At 41.4% G+C, this 17316-nt stretch overlaps 1 long non-coding RNA gene across 4 annotated transcripts in view; it reads left to right on the top strand.

Annotated features, from left to right (window-relative positions):
- Positions 1-17316, top strand: part of LOC139609933 (uncharacterized) — a 290241-nt gene that overhangs the window by 249855 nt on the left and 23070 nt on the right. The window lies entirely within an intron of this gene.

Raw genomic sequence — 17316 nt, 5'->3', positions numbered from 1 at the left:
AAGGCAGAATATGCAGTGGGATTTGGCTTAATAAGAGGAGATAAACAGAATATGAACACACGGTTCTTCTGGTGAATATCATATTTCAGATAATTGTTTGGTTTTTGGTGAAGGAAAATCATTTTCCTCCGTTTTCAACTCATCATCGTGCCTTTATCATCGTGGTGGTTCTCACATAGACTTTAACTCGTTGGTCTTTTCTCCCAAAACAAGTCAACTGTAAGACCAAATCCAGTCAGACTGAGTCGAGATAAAAACCAGAGAAAATCAAGTTGTACTCAAGACCAAATTTGGCAATAAAGACACACATGTGGAGAATGAATGGTGAAGTTAAATTAAGGATAAGGCTCATTTGTCTGTGGTGGTGGATCTAACTCTTTCTCAACACTGTATTGAGCTCTCATGGCAACAATTTGGGGAAACTGCTGTGGGATCTATGAATCAAACTTTATTGATGCTTTGAAGGCGCTAATAACACACTTGAGTTGATTAAATGTCCAATTTATTGACCTTGGTTTTCAGATAAATACATTCTTTAAGAACCACAATGAATGCATTTCACTGTCTTGAAGACATATCATTTGTATTTAACCCCTTCAATTAAAAGCCTCAATAAAATGTAATCCAGCATCAAATGAATCAGACATTTCTAATAGATGTTACCATAACAGTCCTAAATATTTACTCAGGACAAGAAATTTAATTAACATTTGTTTACAAGTGTGGCAACAAAAATATTTGACTCATCCTCCGGAATATGTCCAATATTTTAGAATATAGTTTTTTGCCTTTATTTCCACATATGGGTCATAAAATGCCTCAAAATAAGTAGTTTGTATTTTATAGTTGACTGTGTTTGTTCACTAACAATTTTGGCCGTTACATCATCACAGGTCTCTTTCTGCTGGATGCTGTTACTTTCCATAGCTGTGTTTATTTAAGAAAAGTTAGATAAGATGTCCGGCTTTTAATAACTCTGCACATCTTTGTGACAGCTGATGGAAAAGCTGAAATTTGGCAACTGGATGAGTTTCCAGAATCAAGCTTTAGAACTATAAATTGGTCCTAAATTCAGTGAAGGCTGTAACAAGTTTTCCTTGGTCGTGTGTGTGTGTTTTAGTTTCTTGAATTCTATTGTTTTGTCCCAAAACCTTTTGAGCGAGTGGCTGCTGAGCTGCACAGAGAGCAGCACAGATAAACTTCAGAGGAACGAGTATCACTGCATGCTGATGCATTTCCATGGAGAATTCCCTGAGAGGAGGTTTCATTCCTGCGGGAACGCTGAACATTCCCGGGGGATTTGTTGGGTGAAATGTGGCCACTTTGTCCCGATGTTCCCTACGGACTCCTGCAGCTCCATCCAGGAAGTCAGTTTGTACACAGAGAGGTGGCGCCTGTTTGCTAGTGTGTAGGCAGGCAAACACACTCATATGCATTCAATCATGCACACACACACGCATCCAGTCTCATGTAAAAACACACACACTCTCACACGCTGATATGAGAGAATACAGCTGTGTGTGCATGTTTCAAAGATAGTGCACATTAACAACAGACACAACAAATTATTTTTAACATATTTCCATGATATTTTGACCTACGTCTCTAAACACCAGTCAAATCACTGTTTAGTTTTCCTTCCACTTCGTTATCTTTTTTACATTCAGACTTGTCTTCTGTCTCAGGTGGTGATTTGCTGTGATTCTAGCTCAGGATTGAACTGTCTGTGAAATTCGTTTTGCCGTTGGCACTGATTACAAAATCTAAAATCTGTCTTAAATGTAAGTGGGGAAAAATCTGATGTAGGAAACTTCCAGTTTGTTCTGTGAAGTGGCTACAACAAACATGAGGTGTGTGATGACTGCCTGTCACAATTGCCCCCACCCCCCCACCCCCCACCCTCGAGCAGCAAAGTAAACCATTTAGGGTAAAATATCTGTGTGCTCTTTCCTTTGATTAGCGACTCTTTGAAATGGTATAACGCTGTGATTATGTGAAAGGCTCTGCGAGCATGTGGTTGGAGCTGAATATTTTCTCTGGGACACAGGGGGAAATGAAGAAAATGGGAGAGAGAAAGAGAGAGATAAAGTCAGGGAAGGAGAAGGAGGAGGACTATTACAAGGAGAGAGCAAGCCCTCTTTGTACAGACATTGCGACGCCAGATGGCTTCTTCTAATAAATATTCAACCTTAACTCAGTTCCCATGTAACTTCTCTTTCTCTCTGTCTCTCGTTTTTGTACCGCTGCCAGCACACCCACACGTTTCTGGGCCAGCGAAATGATTACAGTAAAGCAAACAAAAAGAAAAAAAGGAGGGGAGGCTGGGGGTGTTTGACAGAGGAAACAGGCCGACAGGGTCCTGTATACAGAGAGATAGGGTGGTAGTGTGTGCTGAAAGCTGCTGATTTTTTTTTTTTTTCCTTTCGGGTTGGGGTCTATGTTGTAAAGGGAGAGAAAGAAGTGAGAGAAGGTAGGAGACGGGGGCGAAGAGGGGGAAAATCCTCTGTGGTTGGAGTTGGTGTGATTGTTGGAGACGGAGCAGAGAGAGAGTCTGTTCTCAGGCCTGATTGTTTACCTAGTGGGGAGAAGCTTTTCCAACATCCTCTGAAGTGGCCTGCTTTGGAGAAAATCTTATGCCGCGTTGTACGATAAGAGCGAGCATAAATTCTTTGGCGCTGATAAAAATGGGTGAACTCCTGCGTCACTGTCACATTTGATTTTTGAGTTTATATTTTAGGCATTCAGACGGTACTCAAAGTAGCTTACAAGCACAACAGCAACTTCTTGACAGCCAGGATCACTGTGAGAAAGGCATGTGCAGAAGACACATATGTGAATACTCATGTTTATAGATTTTCCTGAAGGTATCAGACAAAACTAAACTAGGTAACTTAAATAAATACTGATTTTTCAGACTTTTTAAAATGAAAACGTTCCAGTTTAGAGATAGTGATTCTCAAACCCAGGTGATGTCCCCCAGCTAAGCCTGCTCTATCCCACAATCCTGCACTGTGGACCCAGCCCAGGTCTCCTCACCATCACCACCACCACCACCACCACGCTTCCTTTGTGTTCTCTTGTCTGTAGAAAGTGAGGGTGAAGCATATGGCAGCGAGGCAAATAATCTGGAATTACAAACTAAATTCTTCAGGCCTTTCAGCCTAGCAACAGGCCTCATCACCATCTGTTCACCTAAACCAGCCGTGCCGTCATTAGCCGCTGTCTTTGTGCCTATTCCATCACCTGCGAGCGTGAGGAGGAGGGTGAGATGGAGGGAGCCTGACAACTGTCTTAATTTTATTTTTTGTCCACACAAGATAAACTGTCCTTATTAAAAACCCCCAGCGAGCCCACCCACCCTCCCACCACCACCATCACCCTCCGTCACCCTTATTTTTTATAAGAATATTCATCGTGCAATATTGCGAGATTAGTCTGTGGAGAATTTGACAAATACGACCGGCTTTCGCGGGAAAATATTTTGGCACGTTTTTCTTGATGTGAAAATGATTGCATTAAGAAGAGACACTTTTTTTTCCCTCACGGATGGCACCATTAGTAAGAAGGGTGAACAAGTGCAGGAAAACCACAAGTATGATTTCTCTTTTTGGTGATAGACAAGTTGAAATGTGCATCATTAGCTTCTCCGCTGTATAATGACCTTGTAATCACTTCAAATGGCAGCCTTGCTCTTGAGGTGTGTGCCACGGTGCCACTGTTCACGCCACTCCCCACCCTTAATTCTTCTCAACAAGAATCATTACCTAATCTCAGCCACCAAACAGCTCTTTCCCGACAATGTCAGCTCATATTGAGGCTGTAATCGCTAGACCAAGGCCACCGTGGCTGCTGCCGCCTCGTCCCTGCGGTGCTATCATGGGAAAAGGCAAAACCAGGGCTTATCTCTCAGTGCGCGGATATGACAGGAGAGGAAGAGCGGGACTTTACTGAGAGCTTTGTCTCATATCCTGATTGTGTTCACGCTGCATGGTTGCTGGGGTGAACATCTACCTGAAACCAAACCAAACAGGTTGGTGCTCGGGGTCTGGAAGCTTGGAGCGAGGGGGGAGTCTGGATAAACTCAACTTCCACACGGACAAAGAGGAAGTGGGGGGGAAAAAACATTTGAGGCCAGATAATGCCCGTGCTGAGCCCCATTAGGATTGAGGTATTATCCCCTGGTTGACTTTGGCTATGAGAAAATGTGGCCCCCCCTCCCTTTGCTTTGCCGTTTCCCACTCATAACAGACCTGTTGGCCGTCGAGGTTTATCAAGCCCACAAATCTAAACAGGACAGGGGCCCTGACCGGGAGAGGGCCTTGTACACAGGAAGGACCCTAATTCTCTCTGGATTAGAGAGCAAGTTGCAATTTAGACAGCTGCTAGCTTGTAAAACCCTTGTTTGCCATGTCCACTCTGATTCTGTACTATGGAATAATGCCTTATTTTTCATTATTGCATATCTGGTGTTAAGAAGTCAGGTCTGATTGGCCAGTGAAGTCATGACATGGGTCATCGTTTCATTGCTCAGGAACACTGGTCCATTTTGTTGACTTACTGCAGACACCTTGTGATAAAAAGCTACTAATTCTGAATTCAGTAATTAATCCCTTTGATAATCAGCTGTCCAATAACATAATAGCATAATAACAATAACACAGCTGTCCAGCAAGGTAAATCTTAATGTTAATGTAATGTAATGAAAACAGGACACAACTGTTTGTTATATTCTACATGTCATCAGTGGACGCCAGAAGACAATGAATCCTCTCGAGGGGTCATGAAGCACAGAGGTTGAAAACCACAGTGTCAGGGTGATGGCTGAGTGACTTGGTGGAGGGCTTCTTAACGGGGAACACTTCTTGTTGTTAACAACAATATAGCTACATCAGAAAGACAAAATCTACATAGTTAAAGAAATGTTTTGTGGTAACACATTCACTCTCATTAGCACCTGCTGCATGACACTAGTGCCGCTAACTAACACCATCAGCTCGAAGCCCAGTGACTGAAGAGGCTATGAAAGCTGGAAGGTCATGAGTCTGATGGCCATAAGTGTCCTCCAGCTGAAGCATCCTTCAGCAAGTTTCCGAACCACTGCAGCATCATTGTCCCTGGAGAAGAGAGGCATGCTTTGTGTGTCTTTGTGTACTTGAGTGTGTGTGTGAGTGTTTGACAGAGTAAACCAGGTGTAAAAAGAGCAGGAAGACAAAACATCTTAACGTCCTTGTAAATGGAAAACATATAACATGTGCTTTTGCTCCCAGGGTTGATAGCTTGTAATATGATGTACTATTTGTCAAGGAAAATGGAAATTATATGACTGCTAAGGTGCATTTTCTGCAATAAAATAGACGTAACCTTTCTCTGGCGGGTTTGTTTTCAATATTTACAGTGGAGGAGGGCTGGTAAACATGTTTTCATGTGAGATAGATCAAACGATGCAGATGTATTCATGTAATAAACATGGAGAGGCATGCACACACATACTGTGCAAACCCATGCTAGTGATTTCAGGTTGTGTCATTGTACTAAGCTCCTGCTCTGATGGAAATGAGCAGCGGTTCTATCAACCTGAATGATTAACTTCCTCACGTGTTGCAGAGGATTGCAGCAGTCACTTTGTAATTGCAGAGGCAGGACGAGTCACAGAATGCAGATGTCTTTTTTATCAGCTGTTAAGGAGGGGGAACCCCACCTTAATGTCAAGGTAAGCAGGCTTTGATGGCAGAATTAATTCTTAATCTGTTGGCACGGCGCTGCCAACACGTACCAGGACATGTTGGGTGAGGCGAGTGGGTGCGGGGGTTTACTTCCTTTGACTTCTGAGAGATTTCCTGAAGGCATGCAAAACACACTCAAGACTTCTGTTGCTGATCCAAATCAGCTTTTTTTTTGTTCCTCTCAGACATTGTGCCTCACAGCTACATACGGGCGACTTCTTTCAATTGATTAATTCTGCTGTAAATTGGTCATAATGTGTGACTATCTCAAGAAGCGTATTGCATGGGGGAAAAAAGGCTGCCAACCGCAGTAGTATGGACACAAGTTTAGCCATAAAGTTGAGTAAAAGGAAAAGCTTCTTATTTTTTTTAACTCGGCTATTGTTTACTGGCTTTGTTTTTCATGTTAGCCATTTCTACAAAATTAAAAAGTCCTCATACATCAGCAACAAAGTGGATTGTTTGAAGTGCTGTACAGAGCATCACTGTAGAACACTTGTGTGCTAATTATTATTTCTACTTCTGTAGAATTATTTAACAACTATAGTTACCGGATAAAGATTTTAGACACTAAACATATAATGAGCTCATACAGTCTGATTTATTGTGATACATTAAAGAAGCCATCAGTGAATATAGTATTTAAATTAGCTGTACCTCAACCAGCTACAGCATTACAACGAGGGGTTAAACCTTATAATTATGCATATTTTATGAAGACTTTATATCCTGTAACTCTTGGCTTTTTAATAGTTATCGACCCATTTATTTATGTTTTATAGATTATTCATAGACCATTATTACCTTTTGGCTGCCAGTTAATAAAAGAAAAATCCTCTGTGCAACCTGAAAACCAGAGGATTGCTCTTCATCAATCAGTTATTCCTATTGATCAGTTATCCCCCAGGGTTTAGTTTAACGCAAACTACCTGGTGAATGAAAGCATTAGCTTTTGATCAGAGCATAGGTCTCAAGTGTTAAAGTCAATTCAGAACGTGGTCAGGCTTTAGCCAGCAAACACAGGGATGTCACATTATTTAATGTACATTTTCCATCACTTGCTCTCAGCCTCTAAACTGTATCTGACCCTGTGAGCAATCTCATCAGATCAGATGGGAAACAAGTCAAAATACCAGTGAACTGTTGGGGGTCTCGTGCTCTTGCTCTTCAGATCAGACACTAATGGTTTCTGGAAAATGTTTCAGTTTGAAACAAATGGAGAAAATGCAAAAACACAAGGTCATCTCCAGTCATTATGCTCTCAACTCTTAAAATTAATTGCATGCATTTCTCTGTAGTTAATGGTTACTACAGCAACTGTACCCTGTAAAACACACAAACAATTTGATCACATTCACATTATATTTTTCTGTAATAATGACATTATTCACTGCATTGCATCCTCTCCACCCTTTTATCTGCTGAACAATGCTGTAGTTGGCATTTCTGCTACAGAATAATATCAGTAATGTCTGTGTCTGTGTCCTCTGTGAAGCAGAATAACCTTAGAGTGAACCGTCATGCATTGCAGAGGTCATGCTTAATGCTATGTGGTTAGCAGTAGCTTGTTAGCAGTGTGATCCAGTTAGAGCTGCAACAAAGCTGCACACATTTCCCAAAGAAGAGGAATTACAACCATAATCGTTCTTGTCATTTGCACAGCAATTTTACTCCTGAATGCCTCGTTTTAGGGAGGAATTAATAATAAAAAAAATCTCATGAGCTTCAGGTGCTGCAGAGTTCACCCTTTTCCCACTCATCCTTGCCTGGAGCTCTTCAATGCTCTCTCACTCTCTCTTGGTTTCTTATTATCAGTTAATAATTCTTTCTCATTCAAGCAAATTAGAGAAACTTGACTGTGTTAGAGCAAGTCCAGCATGGAGCTGCAGGCAGAGAGGAGGCTAAATGGCAGAAATTCCCCCCAGAGCAAAGAGCGCATGAAGCACAACATTGTGTCCACCACAAAAGCCGCTCTGTAGTTTTGATCCCCTCTAATTTAATTAGCCCAAGAGGTAGTGCATTAATTTGCCAGGAATTCTTCTGATGCAGAAAGCCGCCCCCGGTGCATGGAGGGAGAGATGGGAAGAAGAACCCTCCTTATTGCTTTTGTGCATCTGAAGAGGAGGAAATTTTCTTCCATCTTACGTGCCATGGTGCATGGGCTTTGATAGCACTGATCTCTGTCAACATTTGTGTGTAATTCCAGGGACTTTTTCTGTCATTACAAGGCAAAGCTCATAGCAATTTAATGTTATTCCTTTTCTAAGTCAATTGAGTCTCTCTGTCCTTTGGCAACAAACATGAAGGACTCCAGCTTTCACAAAGAATTCAAGATCAACTGCATCTAACAGTACAAAAGTGTTTATGTCAAATTGTTCCATCATAAAACATGTTAAAGCTTTTTTCATTTGAGTGGCAAATACACTGTTGTTATCTGTAGTGCAGAATTCTTCATCAGATTCAGGTGCATGATAAGAAGGTATCATGATATTTAGTTATTGTGCAGTGTTTACATTGTAGAATAGCTTGAAAAAAACATCTTATAGTGAAAGCAGCTCCTGCGGTTGGAGGCCTTACATCTATACATGAGACGTGAAAACAGTGGCTTCATATCACTACCAGGTCAAACAGTCCACATGGTACCTTTTACTTCATCTTGAGTGTAGTTTTGTAACTTTGAAGTAATTATATTATTCAGAAATAGAAAAGTGGTGTTTGCTAGTTCATCATCCAGTTCCATGTGATAAAGAATTAAATTGACTTATTGAAACCTGCAGATACTCAGAATGTAGTTGAAAAGTGCAATAAGACCAATGCTTTCTCAGTGTATCAACTTTGAGTCATTTCCTACCAGTGACCATTAGCTAACATTTTATGTAGTGCTGATGGTCAGAACTTAAAGAAGTCCAGGGCTTTAATCTAAGATCATAATCCCTCCACTTGTCACAGCAGATGAAACGTTTCATTTAGGTTAACTATCACAATCACAGTCATTTTCATTTGAATGGAAAAAACTGAGAAACTTGTGCTTTTTGGATTTAATTATCATGCAGTGTTCTTGATAAGTGAAGATTGGGGCTATTTGATAATATTAATTTTTTGAGCTATCGCACACAGCTCCTTTGATAATCTTTCATCTTGAGACACTCTCTTGTGTGATTATACTAAATTGAAGAGGCCTACACCATAGTCATTAAAGAATCACTTCTCATTTTGTAATTAGAGTGCTTCCACTGGTCCACTAAAAGATACCAGCCAGCAGTACATCATTTTACAAACTGATATGCAGAAAATCCGTGCACTCTCTGTCCTTAAGCAAATCCTGACAAGGTAGCTTCTTCTCCTGCTTATATGCTTTAACAGCTTTTCTCATGACTTATTCTTGCAGCTCAGGTGGTTTTGAAATCACTACTCATCCTCACTCTTAGGACAGGAGATGCATTGTATAGGTGCAGTCACACTTAAACTGCAGATATTCACACCATCACTTCGATAAAGCATTTCCTGCTCTGATGTGAGCTGTGACTCGCAGGTCAGAGTGTAACTTTGTTCAACTTTGACCTGTGAAGTTGCACAGTCAGCTCAGAGAAACAGTGTTGTCTTGATGCTCTTGTGTTTGAAGATGGGGGTAGTCATTATTTTTTGTTGATGATTGTGGGGCAGTTTAACCAGACAACAGTCAAATCTAGCTGTACCTTTTGTCCAAGAACTTCCCACCCCTGTGTTTTTATCAACACTTTGACCTCACTTGTCTGAGATAAACAGCACCCATTAAGCCTCCATAGCCACACCTTTCTCACCTCTGGCCACACCCACAGGAAAGAGGCTAATCACAACACTACTGAAAAACGATATCTATAACATAATTAGAATGGCCTCAAATCACAGGCAGCTCACCTGAAACTTTCCACTCAGATTTCCTCTTGTCTTCATCACAGGGGAAGGTATGGAGCTACGTCACTGGAAAAGCGCAACACGTAGACCTTCCAGTGATCCACTCTGAGAGTTCATCTATTATTCAGAGTCGAGCGCAACCCTGGACTCAGAACTCAGGTTAACCAGCGTGTGTTGCGTTTGTTTTGCCGCAAGCAACCTTGTTTTCCCTTTCCCCCGAGCTAGAGATCCCTGCTCTGATGTGTCCCCTTTTCGTCCGCCCTGTGTCCTAAGGTACATTTTCACCACAGAGAGGTAAAAGCTTGGGTAAGATGTTTTATACTTGCAGTACAAGTGCACAGTGCAGGGGCTCAGCGGGATAAATAATTCACCAGAGCATGTTTGAACAGGTACGGAAATAATCCTTCAGCAAAGTGAGAGTGGATATATACCCCCTCCTCTTCTCTCTCGCACTGGTTTCAGAACAACTCTGAAGTGCAGAGAGGTCTCTAAACATATCACCCAGGCCAGATGAAATATTAAAGGTTATTGGTTAGCGTGAGAGTGTGCTCCTCGAGTGTCTCCTGTGCTGAGACAAGCAGGTAAACTTAACTTCCCTCTCAGAGTAGACAGGTTGAGATATCTGACACTGGTAAATATTACATGGAAGTGTGTGCTAGCCAAGGGGCAGGTAAGCTGATTTTACAGCCCCACAGTCTCCTTTACTTGTAAACAGCATAAATCTTTTTTATTTTTATTTGATCAAGGATGATTTCCTATGTGTACATGGTCTTCTTCACTACTCCTGTACATGAGATCTGTACAGACACACTGTAAATCAGATCTATACACACTTGGCTGCACAGTTTGAAAAGTTATAATCTTGTACTGGTGTCCACTGACAAGCTCATATACAGACTGTCGTCAAGGGAACAAAAAAAAGTAAAAAGAAAATAATGTAAATAATTTGGAGTCATTTCTGTCACTAATGTAAAATTTAGAACTATTTTGCAATTTAAAAAGTTTGCAAGTGTCTTTATGTAGAAATCTGCAGCAAAGCCCATCATGAAAATACAGTTGAATATTCTAATCACAAAGAAACATGCAGATATGATGTGTTTTACATATAGTCTGAGACTTCTCTAGAGAGTAATTACTCACTAATCCCTTTGTTACCTCTGGTATCTGGGTTAACTCACAGTCACCAGTAAGTGGGCCTGCAGTAGCAACATGGTATCACTTTTCAATGTATGTGACATCAGTGGAGACGATTATATTACAAACACACATGAGCACAGATATTATATCTGAGTAATAGTGAACATGGAGAAGACGACTAAACTCACTCACCCACTTTAACCTCTTTGTTTCTTGCCCTTGGCGTCATTGCAGACCCCAGGAAAGGACGGAACGGAGGGGTGGAAGAGTGGGGGGTGGTAGAGGCAGCAGCCTCATGGCGGCCGCGGGCTGGAGGGGTGAGGGTGTGGGGGTGAGATGGGGGTGAGGGGATAATTAAGCACGCACGGTGACAGCTGCAGCAGGTCCCGAGCAAAAGGCCTGAGCTCCACTGAGCTGAATTAATGGCATCAGTGGAGCCCGGCAGCACCGCCACGGCCGCCTTCATTTGATCATTAATTATTACCCTTTTGACAGAGCTGGGCCTTGTAACCCCTCACCTGCCCGCTGGCAAGGCCTCACCTGTACAGCACACATCTCCACATACAGTATACTGAAATACGCTCAGACTGCTGAAGTTGAACTGTGTAATTTTTAAGAGTGTTTCCAGGACAGTGATGCAAAATATCCACAAAACATTTTAATGTTGACTCGATGTTTATAAAACGTAACACGTGACTTAAAACATCGCTTTGTGACCTAAATTCTTTTCTGATATAAAAAACAAAAACCCTTTTACTTCATGGTTTTTATTCAGCTTTGCCATCATGTCAAAATAAGAAATTTCTGTGCCAGTTTGTCACTTCCTGATGCATCGCCATCTTGTCAGATGCTTGCTGGGATTTCACCACTCACATGCTGGTATAATTACACAAATTACATAATTGAAGCAGATTAATAGTACAACCTCACATTTTCCCAAAGGGGATGCTAGACACACAGTCGTCACTCAACAGTACATACCTAACAGAGGTGACATTGACGCTGACTTACTATAAATAGACATCAACCTGTTCCAGTTTGCTCATGTTCATTTCCTTCTGAAGAGAAAAAAAAAGATGAAAAGATCTTTTATGTTTCTTGCATTAAGTTGGTGAAATTAAAGGAAATATAAAAACTATCAACAATTCAGGCAAGAAATTCATCTCTATCAATCTTTCAGACTCTCATCTGCAGTCGTCAGCACCAGCATCTGCATGTTTCGAGTACAGTCCACATATAAAGATAGTAATTACCACCTTTTATGAAGAGTTACCCCTGAACAAGCCAGTGATTATACCCAGTCTGAGGGCCGAAAAGGGGAGAAACGTTTTGACTGCCTACACTCGACAGATGAGCTCGCGCCTTCACTACGTGAGAGGTCTGTTTCATCATTCCCAGAGGTCCTTCCATGCATCCTCCATGCTCTCCTTCCTCCCCACCTAGTTCTGATCTGAATGTAGGCATGGTGCGCAGTGGATGAGGTAACACCAGGCAATCTCAACATGGTGCCGCTTACATCAACCCACTGGTTCAGAAGATCTGCCAGACCAACGCTGCTAATCAGAATTTCTGCTCTTATAATTGACCTTCCCAATTGAATAAAAATTAAATAAAATTAAAATAGAAGACGCTGGTGCCGATCCACGGCAGGCCTGGCTCGCTCACAAAGCTTGCAATTAGTGCTAATCGAGGACAGGCCGTCGGCTGATTTAGGTGAGGGCGTCTCAAGTCAGGAGACGACTGGAGTGTGCCAAGCAAGCCTGTTAGGGAGAAGCTCAGAGGGGCCTTTAAAGACTGAAGCCCTGGCATGTGGCAGTGGGGTTTTGATTGCACTGCACTGAGTGAGAGCCTTGGCTTGGAGTAAATTACAATGTTATAACCTCTGTGGTGAAGATGCAGGTTACTCACAACACAAATAGTGACTATATCACATTCATGTCAGGTAATTAAAAGAGCAGAGAAATCTTCAAGGCTTCTTTTGCATCAATTTAAACATGTCTCTTATAATCTGTTTTATATTTGCAGATAATTTGACAGTGACCCACATATAGTCACACAGAGGGAACATGCAGTATTCTTTTCAGAGCACATACAGTGTTTGACCACCCAATCTCATGTTCTGACCTGTGTGGAGGTTCCCAGCCCCCAGGTTGAGAACCTCTTTTACTTAACATGTTCATTTACCTTGAGCTATATTTACCCTGATCACAAAGAGTCTCTTAAGGCTCCACTTCCACTCTCTCTATTGAGTCCCCTCACAAACGCCTCGCCGTGCACAATGAGAGTGGAGAGCATTCAGTGTAACGAATGGGAAGATGTGTGCACAGTGTAATGGCCCGCGGGCCCTAATTGCACTGATTGATTCGAGTTGCTGAGTTCGACCATAGAATTTTTATCTGAGGAAACCATCTTGAAGGAGAGGCCAATGATGACATTTATTTCTCACAGTTAACATCTTTACCCCCCCTCCACGCTCACCAAGTTTACATTAGAGATGGAGATCACAAGATGTGCTGACTGTATGTATGAGCTGTGCATGTGTGTGTGTATCTCACACAGACCTCCTTTCAAAGCACTTTAGATGGTATTCAATTGATATGGCCATTAATGCGTGGAAGGGGGACCATTTCAGTGTGACTCTAATGTGTCTGCATTTCACTGCCATGTTTTTTTCCTTTTTTTCTATAGAGAGCTTCTATAGAAAGCTTTCTTTCTCCTTCTGTTCCGCAGCATTAGTAATTATCACGAGGATGCCTCCTAGCCTCACTGCAGAAAAAAAAAACACATCTTTACTCGTCAGAGAACAGAGATGTCAATTTAGGCCCTGCTCCCCCTGTTAGCACGGGGTTTTGAATTAAAAACATCCTTCACAGGTCATCTCTTTGTACAAAGCTGTGCAGCAGCAGCAGGTTTGGAAAAACTTCAATTATTTTCCATTAAAAGGGATACAATTGATCTAAACATGTGGTGAATGGGCCAATAGCACTACCTTAAAAGGAGGCGGTTTTAAGGGAGTGAAGTTGCACAGGCTGAGCACCCCTATGGATCAGCCCTCTGGATCTATACAATCTAGAGGCCCTCCTGCCTCAACCTGATTGAATACCATGCAGAGGGCCTGTGGAGAGACTCTAGTAACCGTATGCCATTGTCCAGATGCTCACCTACAGTCACCAAATGGGGGTAAAGAGAGTGCAGGAGGGGGCAGTGGCACTATGGCGGGTAGAGGAGCGTGTTTTTGATTTGCTGCCAGTTGAGATCTCCAGAGGGGGAGGGAAGCTGAACATCATACAAAGGAAGCAAGGGGGGGTGGTGTTTAAATTTTGAGAACTTAAGCACCCAGAAATCCTTACTTCAGTAAACTGTACACAACAGAGGGATGAGAGAGGAGAACTTCAGTGTAAACTGATTTTCAACTACATGTTGTGTATCCAGGCACAGAAGATTTCTTATCACCATAGTTCACAGTAAGTGAGGTGATTCTTGGAAAGGAATCAAAATAAAATTAAAAGTATTAATAACACAGGCGGGTTCTGTTCAGTTTTTTCTTTCCTATGGGCAGGATTTTAATGAGAGGAAATGGACACTCATCCCTGCAGCAGGTACATTCTTATATAAAAAGTCCTGCCTGGTGCAGTTTTAAATGCTAATGGTTCGATGTTTTTGGACATTAGCAGCTGGTGGTTGTACTGGGCAGCTCCCATAGTGAAATGTGTGGATATGTATGAATATGAAGCAAGCATCTTCTCCACATAAAGGTTAAAGACAGAATCACTCAGCTCTGAGAACACACAGACTCCTGAAACACAAAGTAAGAGTCTCTGTTTAGCATGAAGTAGCACAAATCAAGTCAAATGTGGACCCACCAGATGTAACTCGCAAAACACCTCTTTGCGGCGTAAAAGTGAAGAATAATTTCTCAGTGACAGGCTGCTACGTGTAAACATATTCATGAAACACCTGATCTGACTCTTTTCATGTCACCTATGTCTGACAGCGCGTGTGTGCTGATGTGTAGTTTGAAAAATATGAAAGGAGAAGAAATCAGACATCAAACGGGGATGAAAGAAGCAGCATCGAAAGTTGACTGTGACAATCCTTAATCGGTGGGAAGAGGTGTTGTTGTGAAAACAGGTTTATACCGACACCTTGTCAGAGGTACAGAGGAGCAGAATACTGTGCCGTGTAATTTCACAGACTGCTGAATTCCTGGTCATCCTACCTTCAAAACGTAAACATCGATGCGTCTCCAATCGCATTACGTTGTGAAGCCAATGGTGTTTCTTTTGAAAGGGCCACAACTGGAGTCAATGCCAGCAAAGGCTTCACATACAAAGGCTCATTTTTCAGTGTCTCCTCTCGCCCTGGAGCTGTTTGCCAATATGAATCTGAATACACCCTTCACTGGCTCGAGCACCTTGAGGTGTGCTCATCTCTAATCATTATTTGATGACAGAAATCTGCAGGCAAAAAACCAGGAGACACACAGTTCCTTAGCAACGGGCGCCGGTAGTCCAAACAATTTCATTAAAGCGTGGCACCTCTTAGCAGGTGGGTGAGTGTTAGAGGAGATAAACATTCATGAGCAGATTGGTTGTGGTATTTGCCAACATCACAATTGATGATATCAATTTGTTTGCGAAGCAGCTCAAATATTGTAAGTGGATTAAGCAAAGGTGTCGGGGATGGTGAAGGAGTGTATCAGGATGTCTTTTTTCATTTAATTGATGGTGGGTAAATGCAGCAAAATACCATTTCTTTTTGTCTTGAAGAGAATTCAAATTACTTTAATCCACAAGCACAACAAAAACACAGCACATACATTAGTGATACACATAATGCAGGAACAGCGGGATACGTCTAAGGTCATTTATGTTTACTTTCAACTTGTGCACACAATTGAACACTACATATTAAATAATGTGAGCATTTTAGCATATGTTTATTGGATGTCAAAGATAACACATTATTGTGTTTAACAGGTGAAATCCAAAGTATCCATCTAACAGAACCACATAAAATACACAGTTCAGTTTCAGAAGTGAAATATCAGCAGCCATTATTGCAGTATTTTGTGTTTTATGATCATATTAAATACATGTTCGCAGCTCATTTATAATCAGACTGATAACAGGTAACTAGGCTGTTACTCCATGCAGCACATCATTGTACCTTTACTTTGTATCTGTATTTCCTGTATAAAGGATAATAGCAGAGGGTTCTTTTTCATGCTGAACGGTCTTTGGAGAAGAAGTGCTATAAATAAACCAGAAAACCAGGTTTTGCTATGCAGGATATGCGTTAAGACAAAGTCAGTGATTGAATGCATAGCTATAGTCAATTAATAGGCATATACATACATGCACAAGTGAACTTCATGCTTCACACAAGACACAAAAGAGTGTTGAAATGTCAATTAGCCAAGTTTAACAGTCTATAAATACCAATGTAAAGGAATGAATTCAGTGTTTGTCTGCACCTAATTACCAAAACCCAGTTGTTAGCCTGCTGCTAGCAGTTTAAATGCTGTTCCTAAGCTGACTACAACAACTACAAGTATACTACTATGAAAAAAATACAAATTAAAGATATAAATAAATACACCTGATGCATGCTGGGCCCCAGTGATTCCCCAGTCACTGGTGAAAAAGTGTGATTGTCTGTTCCTCTTCTCAAAACCTGTTCAGGTGGTCTAATTAATCAACTGGTTGAACCCTGAACCTTTGTCTGTGGAAACAGGCCACAATTTAACAGATGAACCTGAGGTATTTCTCAGAAAAATAAAAAACACACCAGTAGTTAACTTTTCACAGCATGAAAGACACATCTCCTCCAACCTTTACACATTTCATTGCATGAACAGGTGAGTTCCACCTGGCCTCACGTTGAAAAAGGTAACGGATGCTTGACTTTGTCCCGGTTGCTAACAGGTAATGTGTAATCATTAACAAAACATGTTTGAGGAGCAGTCAGGTGTCAAAAGCGCTAACTTTGTGTTCCATAAAAATGATGACACCTCAACTACACAGCGTGTGGAGTTGAGAAATAAAGGGCTGCAGTGATTTCTGGCCAAGATTAATAAAGTCTTAATTAGATGATGGGTAATGTCCTTGGTTGACGACAGTTCCCAGTTTAGAGGGTTGTAGGAGGATTATTAGGTTAGCAAACAAAATTCACTTACTTTAGAAAAGATGTTTCAGCTCTTTAGGCTTCTCCAATTTATTCAAATAAACAACAAGGTCAAGAATACCTTTGGCCTGAGATCCTTAAAACATATAGAAACTCTAGCAACTCTCAACTTTAGATTTTTTCCAAGCTTCTCACCACCTAGAAAAGACCAAATCCCTTCCTCGTAACTTCGCTGCCTTCTTAGACCTGATTTCCCCTCAGTGATAAGCATATCATGTCTAGGATTAAAGAAAACTTGATTTAAGCACTTTTATCCATGATCACTTTTATCAAGGACACAAGGACAGCCCAGTCAATGACAATAGACAAGAACAGTTCCATTGGCTCTAATTTGTGTTCCTGTATTGTTCATAGCCTGGAGGTCCAACACCGACCA

This window comes from Trachinotus anak, unplaced genomic scaffold (assembly GCF_046630095.1).
Source record: "Trachinotus anak isolate AG129_WGS33_773 ecotype Australia unplaced genomic scaffold, CSIRO_AGI_Tana_v1 ptg000026l, whole genome shotgun sequence".
Taxonomy (NCBI): domain Eukaryota; kingdom Metazoa; phylum Chordata; class Actinopteri; order Carangiformes; family Carangidae; genus Trachinotus; species Trachinotus anak.
The sequence above is the reverse complement of the archived record's forward strand: the minus strand, read 5'-3'. Positions and strand labels throughout refer to the sequence as shown.